Source organism: Macrobrachium nipponense, chromosome 38, assembly GCF_015104395.2.
Source record: "Macrobrachium nipponense isolate FS-2020 chromosome 38, ASM1510439v2, whole genome shotgun sequence".
NCBI lineage: Eukaryota > Metazoa > Arthropoda > Malacostraca > Decapoda > Palaemonidae > Macrobrachium > Macrobrachium nipponense.
Genome location: NC_061098.1, coordinates 42,464,862 through 42,477,361, shown reverse-complemented (window position 1 = coordinate 42,477,361; position 12,500 = coordinate 42,464,862). Strand labels below are relative to the sequence as shown.

The 12,500-nt window shown below is 36.6% G+C and overlaps 1 protein-coding gene across 1 annotated transcript in view; it reads right to left on the bottom strand.

Annotated features, from left to right (window-relative positions):
• The window catches only part of LOC135209815 (neurotrimin-like), a 100,550-nt gene that overhangs the window by 86,235 nt on the left and 1,815 nt on the right, over positions 1-12,500 (bottom strand). The gene's annotated exons all lie outside the window — the stretch shown is intronic.

Below are 12,500 nucleotides of genomic sequence, written 5' to 3'. Positions count from 1 at the left end.
CCACAGGCGGATGGACAGATGAAGAAAAACAGAGTATAGATCCCGTCACGAAATGCAATAAAAACCCCCTGATAACGACGAATGAAAGGAGGAGGAGGAGGAGGGGAGGAGGAGGAGGAGGAGCCCCTCTCACCTCAGGCACCCTTATGAAATACTTCCGGTCATTTAGCAGAACTCGGTCCTCGTTGATGGTCCACTTGAAAGTGGGCGAAGGGGCGGCTTTCACGCTGCACTCCAGGCGGGCCGTCCCCCCCAAGTGAGCCCAGGGACTCAGGTAGGACTCTTCTGCGCCTTCTTCCACTTCGTCGGGAACCTCTGGAGTTTCTGCAGAAGGAGAAGGAAGGATAAAACTGAGTGGATGAACTTTTAGACTCGAGAGAAAAGACGGAACTTGTGCAATGGTGCTCAAAAATTTGTTGTAATGGATTACGAATTCACAGACATTTGACGAATACCTAAAAATGATAAGGGACACTTATTTCTCTCATCCGACAAAAAAAAAAAAAAAAAAAAAAATTGCCCAGATGTCCTTGAATTCGATGAATATGCATCCTTAAGATATGTAAATAGAATGAATGCCAGTTTGTATGCAAATGAGTGAAAGGGTAACATTAAAGAAAATACGAACATACGAATTCACACTTGTCACGATTTGCCAAGCAGATCCTCCATTACAAAATGCGTTGTATTTCAGTTGGCAAAGGAAAGATATTTTAAAGCTACTGCACCAAAGCAACAATACCTATATCAGTAAAAACACAGTACTCAAATTACTAATCACCTTGCCAACGGACCGTCTTTTCATGTACCTGCTGAGAATGTAATACCTTCGGAAAATGGGCCAACATAAATTATCAGGATGGAAATAAGGCTAAGTAACTGAAGAAGAGTAAAACCTAATCAAAACCTATATTGCAATCAACTGAGAACCATTTTCGTGTTAATCATTAGATAAACAAGGGTTTAGCTCATTGGTATTGACTGAGAACCACTCGTGTTAATCAGTGGATAAAAAAAAAAGAGCTGAACTTATTGCCATTGACTCAGAACCACTCATGTTAATCAGTGGATAAAGAAGAGTTTAAGAAGAGAAACATTACTTACGAGTCACGACGACCGCCGCGCGAACAGGCTCCGCCCTGGAGACGACGTTGGAGGCGAGGCACAGGTAGAATCCCGTGTCTGCTCTGGTCGCCCCCTCGATCGAGAGTCTGGCTTCGCCGATGCCCCAAGAGAGAACCTCGGAGTTGCTGCAAGACATCACGAAATCCTCTGGGGTTACATAAGGTCTCCTGCTTCTCAACAAATGGCGGACTTAGGTCATAACACAGGGCAGCCATAAAGAGCATTGTGGAAAAAGAAGCCCACAAGATAACTGAGTATAACTTGTTCACTTGTAAGTATTTACAATGTATTAACACTCGAGTGCTTTCAGGCCCACTCGAGTGTTAATGCCATGTAAATGCTTACAAGTAAACAAGTTATACTCGGTTATCTTGTGGGTTTATTTTTCCATCTTCAGAAGAAAATTGAAAGAAGTTTTTGTTTGGTTCAAACAGCATTGTGTCATATTTTTCACAATTTTTACATGGTCTGCTTTTCCGCGTATAAATGATTTCGTCATGGGGTGAAGTCGAATTTATTGCCAGATAGAGGAAGCTTTTGTTTTAATACTTTTTTCACCTGCCAAAAAACCAGTCGCTGTCAGTACCATCTGCTATAGATATTTTGATTAATACGATTTACTTGGACAGCAAACTTTCTGCCCGAGTATTCGTGTTTTGTACGGTGGAAAATAATCAACAAAAAAGTCAAAACTGGAATCAAGGAGTTATTACTAAAATTCAGGGATTTGAGAATGTGATTGCAAACACCAGAAAATCTTTGGCTACGTGTTATTTAGAAAAGTTGAAAGTTATAAGCTGAAATTTCTATTTCCAGAAAAAGAATAATTTTTTTAGATGTCACTATAGTAAATCACCATTTGTCATCATTAATATATCAGGTTGCGGTTTCATTTTAAGGAAAGGGAGTCTATCAAAGCATTAAATCTATGAAGAACAGATCTCTTGTTAGTTGAGCGCGGTTAAAAATGTCAGAAACGTCTAACAAAGTGACTCTTTTCTCTATGAGGTTTTCCATCTGATATATTCAGTAGGAAATTATTTTACAAAATCTTTATCTAAACGTTTGTTTTTGTTTAAATCCATTTTTATTTTACAAAATATTTAACTAAACGTTTGTTTTCCTTTAAAATCCATTTTTATGTCAGGCTATAAATTACATATATCTAATAAGGGCGTTGTGACTTTGATATATCTTTTTTATAAAATTGCTAACATAGCACTTATGGTTGATTACGGATCATTTACCGGGACTTTTTACCGTTATTTCCCGGTCTGTTGCATTTCAGTCATGGCTTCTCTTCCTCTCAATCACCGCTAAAGAGGAAACCGCTGCCCTTCCTTCTTTATTCAGGAGAGGTCACTCAGCGCCCAAACGAGACTCAATATTTCATTTCATCTTCTGGACGTCAAAATGCATCAAAATGACGCGAATATTTGATGCCGTCGAGGCTAAAGCTTCCTCCGTTTCATATGCGAGCGAGCGGATATTGTAAGATCAAACCGGATTTGCACCTGAATTGGCTCTCCAGCTCAGATTTCGGCTTCTGTCTCTCGGCTACCGGGGATCGTTACTCCTATTTCATTGCGGCACTGGGCGCCTCGGTGGCGTGGTCGGTTTGGTCTTGGTCTGCCACCTCGGTGGCCTCGAGTTCGAATCCCGGGCATTCCATTGAGGGGTGAGTGATGTGTATTTCTGGTGATGGAAGTTCACTCTCGACGTGATTCGGAATTCACGTAAAGCCGTTGGTCCCGTTGCTGAATAACCACTGGTTCCACGCAACGTAAAAACACCAGACAAACAAACATTTCGGAACTGAGCAGAGACGGTTCGTCCAACAGATGTTTTGCCTCTCTCGTCGATCCTTCATTCTGTGCGAACTAAACTTTTCAGTTTGAACAGAATGAGAATATAAAGACTTTCGAGGAAGAAGACTTTCGGTTGAAGAATGACAACTGATTCGTAAGGCAGATGTAGAATGACGCTCACACTTCTTTCCCATAGTCTTATGTCCATAGAAAGGAGGATAGTTGAATGTTCTAATGAATAATTCCATTACAAATTAGGATTTTTAGATTCGTAAATTCCTTCATACACAAACATACAGTGTCCTTCCTTACGAAAGTGTGAATATGAAAGCAAAATTCAATAAAAGACATTGACTTCAAATTGGGATAGGAGCAACCTTCAATCCTGATTTGAGAACATTACAGACAACAAATGATTAGTTTGAAATCAGGAAAATTCTCTCATCTGTCTCTTCTCAGTAATGGTCAGGGTCTGAAAATGGTTTGGGTAATTTGCTCTTTTCAGCGGCAGAATTCTGTTGAGCCCAGTTTTGAAGAAATGGAATAGAATATTCGTAAATCAAGGTAAAAAAACCTCTTCCCACTGGATTCATTTATTAATGGTAGTCATATCCAATGTAGCACGAAGGAACACATAGTACTGGAAGAATATCCTTAAATCCTCGGTAGAAAAGTAAGTGAAACAGGGACTTGGAAGAAGCACTTTCGTAGTATATCAGTGTGAACTTGAAAATGTAGAATATATTACGAAAGTACTTGTCCCAAGTCCCTGTTTCACTTACCTTTCTACCGTGGATTTAAGGAGATTGGTGGTAGTGTAGAACAGAATCTATCGTTTTTATGGTTACGTGATTTATTAGAGTGAGCTGCGTACCTAACCATACTACATACAGGGAAATGTTTATTCAGTATTGAGAATATTGACCTAATTGCCTACCTGCTGTTATCCTCCTGTCTGACCCAGGTCACGTTCGGTGTAGGATTGCCAACTGCTGTACAGAGGACGGAAGCTGAGCCACCCTCATCCACCGTCACCCGTTTGGATGTCACGATGTTTTCAGGACCATCTGGGTTCGAAAGACAAGATCTGACATTACTGATGCTGATGTGATTGGGAAGGAAAAGGCTGCCACTTGGCTTGAAGGAAGGAGCACAGCCGGACAAGGTGGGAAATGGACAACACTTCCGCTCAGAAACTAACATACTGGAGAATGAGGGCAGTCTCTCTCTCTCTCTCTCTCTCTCTGCTAATGCTGACACATTAATCAAATATATATATATATATATATATATATATATATATATATATATATATATATATATATATATATATACGTATATATATCCTTACCTTATATGTATGGTTTAGTCAGGACACATAAATCAATAAACCCTATCAGACCAATCATTAGTTTAGTGGGCTCATTAACGGTATAATTTATCTAAATGGCTTGTAAAAATTCTTACTCCTTGGTAGGAAACATTTCTAACACGAATGTTAAAAAACAATGTTGATTTTATAATAAACAAATTGAATAGTTTAAATTTGAATTTTGATTTCAATATGGTTAGTCTTGATGTTGTCTCTTTATTTACAAAAGAGCTGTAGATGACTTACTTGAATATTTGGAGGAGGAAATTAGAAAGTCATGACATCCCTTAAGTGTAGCAAACTCATTAGTCTTCATAAGGTTATGTATCAAAGATAGTAAATTTTGTTTTAATGGGGAATTTTTCGTACAAAAGTTTTGGGCATGGCTATGGGTAATCCCTTATCTCCTGTCCTTAGCAATATTTACATGGAATTTTTTGAGACAAAACTCTTACCAAGAATTTTGCCCCAAAAAGTTATTTGGTTTAGATATATGGATGATATCTTCTGTATTTGGCCAGTTCACAAAAATCTCAGGAATTCCTTAATAATCTCAATAATTTAGTCCCTTCTAAAAGAAATAAAATTTACTGTAGAGGAAGAAAGAAATTGTAATTTGAATTTTCTTGATGTAACTGTCCATAGAAATTATAGAAATTTCACCTTTTTCAGTCTTTTGAAAATCACTAACATTGCCTCTTTTGTTCATTACTACTCCAATCACCATCAAAATGTTTAAATTCTTTGTTTTTTCTGGGATGTTCTTAAGGGCTTTACGTGTCTGTAGCCCACAGTTATTGACGCTGAAATTTAAAAACTATTTATGATATGCATTGAAACTTAAATACCCAAGGAATTTATAGATGTGGCATGGAAAAGAGCTAGAAAAACATTTTATTCAACTAATGACAAACTTGAATTTAGTAAGCATAACATTCTAAAAAATTACCCTATGATGAAAGGTTTTTAGATATTCCTAGAATTTTAAAGCTATTTAACATAAATATTATTTTCAGTAATATTAATGTCAAGAGTTTAATTATAAAAAATTCTCCTAAAGATCTTCCAGGCTGCATATATGAAATTCCTTGCAAAAAGTGTGATAAAGTCTATTACGGACAGACCGGTAAATCTCTTTCACAAACGTCTCAAGCAACATCAATATTCTGTGAGAACTGGGCAAATATCTAATGCATTATTCTTACATATGAGAGATTTAGACCATCCTATTCAAGTGGGAGTCAAGCAAGAGCCTTAGTCCCATGTAATGACACAGTTCAAAAGGAATATCATTGAATCTTGTTTCATCAAGTCAAATAATAGAAATGTTCTAAATTTAAGTCTTGGTTTATTTAAACTTGATGCTTTCATTATGAAAAAAGTTGTAGATAAATATAAAGCAACAAAATATATTCAGTTTTTACATGTTTTGGACTGTAAAGATACTTTGTAGTTTCGGTTAGGTTTGTGACCGTGTGATATCCGATAATCCTGGATTATCTCTTTTAATTTTTACCCTTTTGACAATTAACCATCTGGTATTCCTGATCTTGTTTTGTACCTGAGACCTTTATCTCCAATTGTACTTCATTAACTCCTTGACGATGTCTGAGTAAAGACGAAAGCGCTTGAATTTCTGACTATTATTTTCCTATGGTATTCGCTTATTTATGAAGTCACGTGCATCTACAGTGATTTTTTAAGCAATATATGCATATATATATATATATATATATATATATATATATATATATATATATATATATATATATATATATATATATATATATATATATATATATATATATATATATATATAGTCTGAATTAAGTAACAATGAATATTCCTTAAGAAAACGGCTATGAATTCCAGCAATTAATCACTAGGCAAGATGGGGACTATTACATGGTCAGCTTCGACGTTGAGTCCCTCTTTACAAATGTTCCACTAAATGATACTATTAATATTATACTTGACAAAATTTTTATTGATGATGATACAACATTTCATGGTTTTGACCGGTTGACTTTTAAACAGTTTCTCGATCTTGCTGTGCAAGATTCGATGTTCATTTTAATAAACAACTCTACTCGCAGGTCGATGGAGTTGCTATGGGGTCTCCTTTAGGCCCTATGTTTGCTAACTTTTTTATGTCTGATTTTAGAATCAAACTTTTAACTGTTTAAAACGTGACCCTAATTTTAAACCATTTTTATATCGAAGATATGTGGATGATACTTTTGCTTTATTTTAGACATTCATGGCAGTGCTCCTTGTTTTAGAATTCATTAATAACGCTCATGCTCAGATTAATTTTACTATGGAGGTAGAGAGCGAGGGCAGCCTTCCATATCTTGATATTAAGGTAACGAGAAATAACTCGGAATTCACAGCAGTATACAGAAAACGAACTTATACGGGTTTAACCATAACTTTTATAGCTCTTGGGCCAATACTCATTTAAACTCAACACCATCTATACGCTGATTAATAGAGCTCTCAAATATTCTTCCTCATGGCAAATATTTCACAATGAAATGTCTTTCTTGGCAAACTTTTTCAAAGCCAATTCATTTCCACAAGATTTAGTACATAAAATCACCAACAAGGTACTAACAAATTCTTGCATCCATCAACAACTACTTTTGATGTACCGAAGAAAAATATTTTATGCTACTGTTCCGTATTTTTCAGATTCAAAATTTATCTTAAACCTCACTCGTATAATTGAACAGGAAATTCCGTGTCTTAAAGTCAGGCTTGTGTCGAGTAATCCTTGCACTATTCGATCGTTTTTTAACTTTAAAGATCGCCTTCAGCCCTTCATGAGATCCAACGTTATTTATAAATTCACATGCCCTGGATGTCCGGGCTCTTACGTTGGATCGACTCGGAGGTTGCTGAGGGTCAGATATTGTAGCCATTTGGGCTTTAGCTTCCGTGCAGGTCAAAGGATAAAACAACCAGAATTTTCCAATATCAGAAACCCCTCAATAATATGCAAGACTGAAATTAAAAAAGAGCATTTTACAATAATTGATTATGTAAAACATCCTGACCAACTAACAACGCTTGAGTCGTATATATTAAAAGACTGGTGCCCTCATTAAACGGTAATTTGTCCTGCGTCACCTCTGTACCTGGCATAGTTGTCGTCGCTTCTATCTGCCAACTGTAACTCATTCCATCTTCACCCTCTGATCATGGACGGTTGGTGTTTTTAGTAGTCTCTCTTTTTAATTTACTGCTCTTTTTAATCTGTTTTTAGACTTTCATTTTTTTAAAATTGTGAATTCCTTTTAACTTTATATGATTTTAATATGTCTTTAGGATTTTCATTCACAGACTGATGATGCACACAGTTGTGCGAAACGTCTCATATGAAATAAACTTGGCCTTTTAAATATAGTATCATGGACTCCTTCTGGACTTTTTATAATTGAATGCTGAAGCACCACTATATATATGTATATATATATATATATATATATATATATATATATATATATATATATATATTATATATATATATATATATATATATATATATATATATATATATATATATAAATATATATATATCGCGTTCCAAACTTTCGTGATTCAGTTATACATACACACACACCTCACACACACACACACACACACACACACACACACACATATATATATATATATATATATATATATATATATATATATATATATATTTATATATATATATATATATATATATATATATATATATATATATATATATATATATATATATATATAAAGCTCACTATTAGGAAATACCCTTGGTTCTCTAAAGTTTAGCCATTTTATCTCAGCCAAGAACATCCAGAGAGGGCAAGATACAGAAGGCGAGTGATCTCACTCCCCAAATCTAACTGCTAGTTCCCAGCAACGAGGACCAAACCTTATTGCAAACTCCTGCCACCCAAAGGACAAACATCTAAACCAAATGAACGAAACCCTCACCTCAAATTCCGACTTTACCACTCTATCTCCTTTACCTTAAAATCTTATTTATTTCACCTTTGACTTATAAGTATGAACTTTACATTGACCATGATTTCACTCTTCGAAGAGGCATCATTAATTGATCTGTCTCTCTTAGTTCAAAGGTGATGGCCCAGTTTAAGTTCCTGTTTGACATTGAGGTTAACTTAGGTATGACCTAGACCTTAACGCTGTCTTTGACGTCACTGTTTAATAAGAAATCTTTAATAGATATTCATTGCATTATTCGACCAAGTTCTGAGCATAATATAATACATAATCAATGGTCAGAAGTAAGTTGAATCATAAACTAGTAAAACGAAACCAATCATATTTCAAGGACAAATAGACAAAGTCGTTGAAAAGTCCAGACAATTCATGTCAAATACCAATTAGCAAATTTGCACTTCTGTTTCATTAGCGGAGTAACGACATCAAATACGAATCTATCGCATACATGTCAAAACAATGAAAACAATGGCCAACATATTTTGACCCACATAGAAGGTCAAAGGTTACATCCCTTTCTACTCAAACATTTATTCAGTGTTTTCCAATCACGAACCTTTTGTAATATTTCAGTCAGCATCCACCTGCAACTCTCATGTTAGCCTCTTAACAAACATACAGGACGTCCATAAAGTCCCAGTACCATTATGAGCAATACATACTTGTAATGGTACTAGGATTTTATGGGACACCCTATATCAAGAGACAAAGAAGCAATGAGGCTCAACTGAAAAATAGCATCAGTGGGTAATACCAGGATAATAACGTCAGTTACCTACAATAATATGTATAAAAACAGCCCCAAATTGTAGCATAACTCTTGTCAGGTCATTCAGGCATCTGTTAGTTTACAAGGGGTGAAAATCATGTTGCTTTTTACTGGAAGATGATTTGCTGCTTGACTTTAATGAGGAAATCATATTATTAAAAATGTTGGTAGAAAAAAAGACATTGCAGGTGTTTTCTTCAAGTGCAATAAATTCGGTCGTATTTTCACAAGACTACGAAGAAGGACTGTGCCGACCTGCTGACGCTGACACGCATGAATTTATTGCTTTCTGTTCTGATATATTGGAATTGATTACAACTATAAGTTTTAGTCCTATTTCAGGGCTGAAGAACACGTTTAATGGATAAGGTTTTTTTTATATAAACATGCTTATTTGAAAGACAATTGTCCTGAAAACAATCGGACTCCCTGAGACGCCTAGCAAGTCTATGAAAGAATGAAACTGCCCCACCCAAACATTGTAAGAAAACTCCCCAAATTACCGAATTTTGACCCTGTTGATGAATATTTGCATGTTGTAAGCCACTGAAAATAGTATCTCGGTGGCAGCAAGTGCGATTCTCGGACATTCCATTGAGGTGTGAGAGATGTGTATTTCTGGTGATAGAAGTTCACTCTCGACGTGGTTCGGAAGTCACGTAAAGCCGTTGGTCCCGTTGCTGAATAACCACTGGTTCTATGCAACGTCAAAACACTTGACAAACAAACAAACTTGGATATGCTACTAGTTTTGTTGATGATCCTGTTATCTTAGTTCGGGAGAGACAGATAGATGTATTTTTATCATTTATGACAATCATATTATTAGCCACCTTCCCACTCATACCAGTATGTTTCGTTACAAAAAAACAAATGGATTTAGCTGCAATGCTGAAGTGTCTATTAGTGTCTCTGTTTCATCGATTACTGCGTCATCATACTTTGTCTTGGTCTCTGGTACTGTTGCCACTTTGTCTTCATTGCCCCAAAGTGAACTTTTAACGTTGCATTGTTCATTTTTTTTTATTTCACGCAATATATAAAATGTCCATTCTTCTTGCAGGTGAGTATTGAAGGCATCTTTCAATACTCTCCAGAGCTCTGGAAACCAGTAACTCATTTCTTGGCCGCCCTTTTGTAGCACAGTTTTCTATGTAGCTGAAGGGGAAGTCCTGCTCACTGTTGGATTTCATTCACTTCCGTCCTGCTGCCAGGGTGAGTTCAGTTCACTCTTGTCCAAATATGGAAATCTGTGTTTCAACATTTTTATCGGAAGCCAAAAAATAAAACATTTGCACAGCAACGGGGCAGAACTGGAAGGCTGATAGACAGATCATCACTGGGAACAGTGAATAGGGTTCTGGATACTTTTCCTTTGTTCCCTAAGCAATTAAAGTGAGTGTTCATGGCTGTATCTTCAGGATCTCATGTAGGAGCATCTTAGCAGACTCGTAATGCTAACTCCTGGATTATTTCTCAGTATTTTAACTCATTCTAGGATAAATACCATGAACCGTTTGGGCTGGTATCATTCTGTCATGAAGTCAGGCATTTACTGCGTTGTTTGATTGTTGATACCTATGGATAAAAAGTTAAGTATATCATAGTTTAACCAGACGACTGGGCTGATTAACAGCTCTCCTAGGGCTGTCCCGAAGGATTAGATATTTTGACGTGGCTAGGAACCAATTGATTACCTAGCAATGGGACCTACAACTTATTGTGACATCCGAACCACATTAAATCGAGAAATTAATATCTAATCACTAGAAACAAATTCCTCTGATTCCACGTTGGCAGTGAGCGGATTCGAACTCGGGGCCACCGAATCGGTAGGCGAGCACGTAAACCACTCGTCCAACAAGGAACTGATACCTATGGATATCTTTCCATGTTTGGCAGTATTAGTACGGGGTGAGACTATTTTCTCACTTCTTTGTTAAGAATTACCAGTGCAAGTTTCTCTTACTGAATCAAACTGGTTTCCACAAAGATTTTTAGACAATATGAGCAGTCGAGTTTTCTGTACTGCATAAAATGCTGAATGAAATACTCAGCCACGGCCTGATGAGGGCATGTGTTGTTAGCACCTATAACGGTGCCAGACGCACGATTACGGCTAACTTTAACCTAAAATTAAATAAAAAACTACTGAGGCTAGAGGGCTGCAGTTTGGTATCTTCGATGATCGGAAGGTGGATGATCAACATACCAATTTGCAGCCCTCTAGACTCAGTAGTCTTTAAGATCTGAGGGCAGACAGAACAAGTACGGACGGACAGACAAATCCATCTCAACATTTCGCTTTTACAGAAAGCTAATGTGAGAGCTTCCATCAGCCGACGACGTTCCCTTGTTCCCATCTGTCCTCTTCAGTTTGCTTGTATTCTATTTCTCTTCATTCCTCCATATGTTCGCTTTATGCCTTCTGTTTGCCTTTCTCCACCTCCTCACACACTGCTTCCTGTTGGAACGTGTTGGGATTTCCCAAGCTTCCCCATTCTGCTTCTCTCCCTTGGCGCTCTGTTTTCAATGATTCGCTTTCCTCATGGACTAATTCTATCGAATTCTTGTTTTATGTGGACCTTCCTCCAGTTTTGTAAGAGCTTCATTTAAAACGGTAACTTATATACACACATGAAACACAGATTATTTACAATTTATTGATATATAAAAAAAGACGGGTCACCATGTGACGTATTCGGAGTCGCGAGCTCGACTCCCCGCTCTGCCAATGTTGAATCAGAGGAATAGAAATTCATTTCTCGATATAATGTGGTTCGGATCCCACAATAAGCTGTAGGTCCCATGGCTAGGTAAACCAGTTGGTTCCTAGCCACGTAAAAATATCTAATCTTCGGGCCAGCCCCTAGGAGATCTCTTAATCAGCTCAGTGGTCTGGTTAAACTAAGATATACTTAACTACGTGACGTGGTGTTGTAGACGGAATAGATGTGTTTCATAGTACGTCGTTTTCAGCACTTATGTATGACAACTTTCTGACTGTGCTCACTCAGCGTATATTTTTATATTCGTAGCTGAAAACAATTTGATGAAGGTTATGGGAGGCTAAATCAGCTTATGACTTGGCAATGGAATCTCGTTATTTTGAGTTTTACTATTAAGCAATACCCTTATGTCCTCATTCCTGGAAAACCATAGTACATAGAAAATGGATTTTATAGCTATTTGTTAGATACTCTAGCAATAGAATTATTCATTATGTGAATACTGTAGCAGGAACAATACGTGATACGACCTCCAACTTACTTGAGGCGCTTACTAAAATCTACAATCAAATAGAGCGTTGTTGCATCAACGAAAATTAAAATGAATACTCTATGTTTTATTAGACATATATATATTCTGTACTGTTTAACGAGCACATTATTTATTTTTTACATTTTCATTC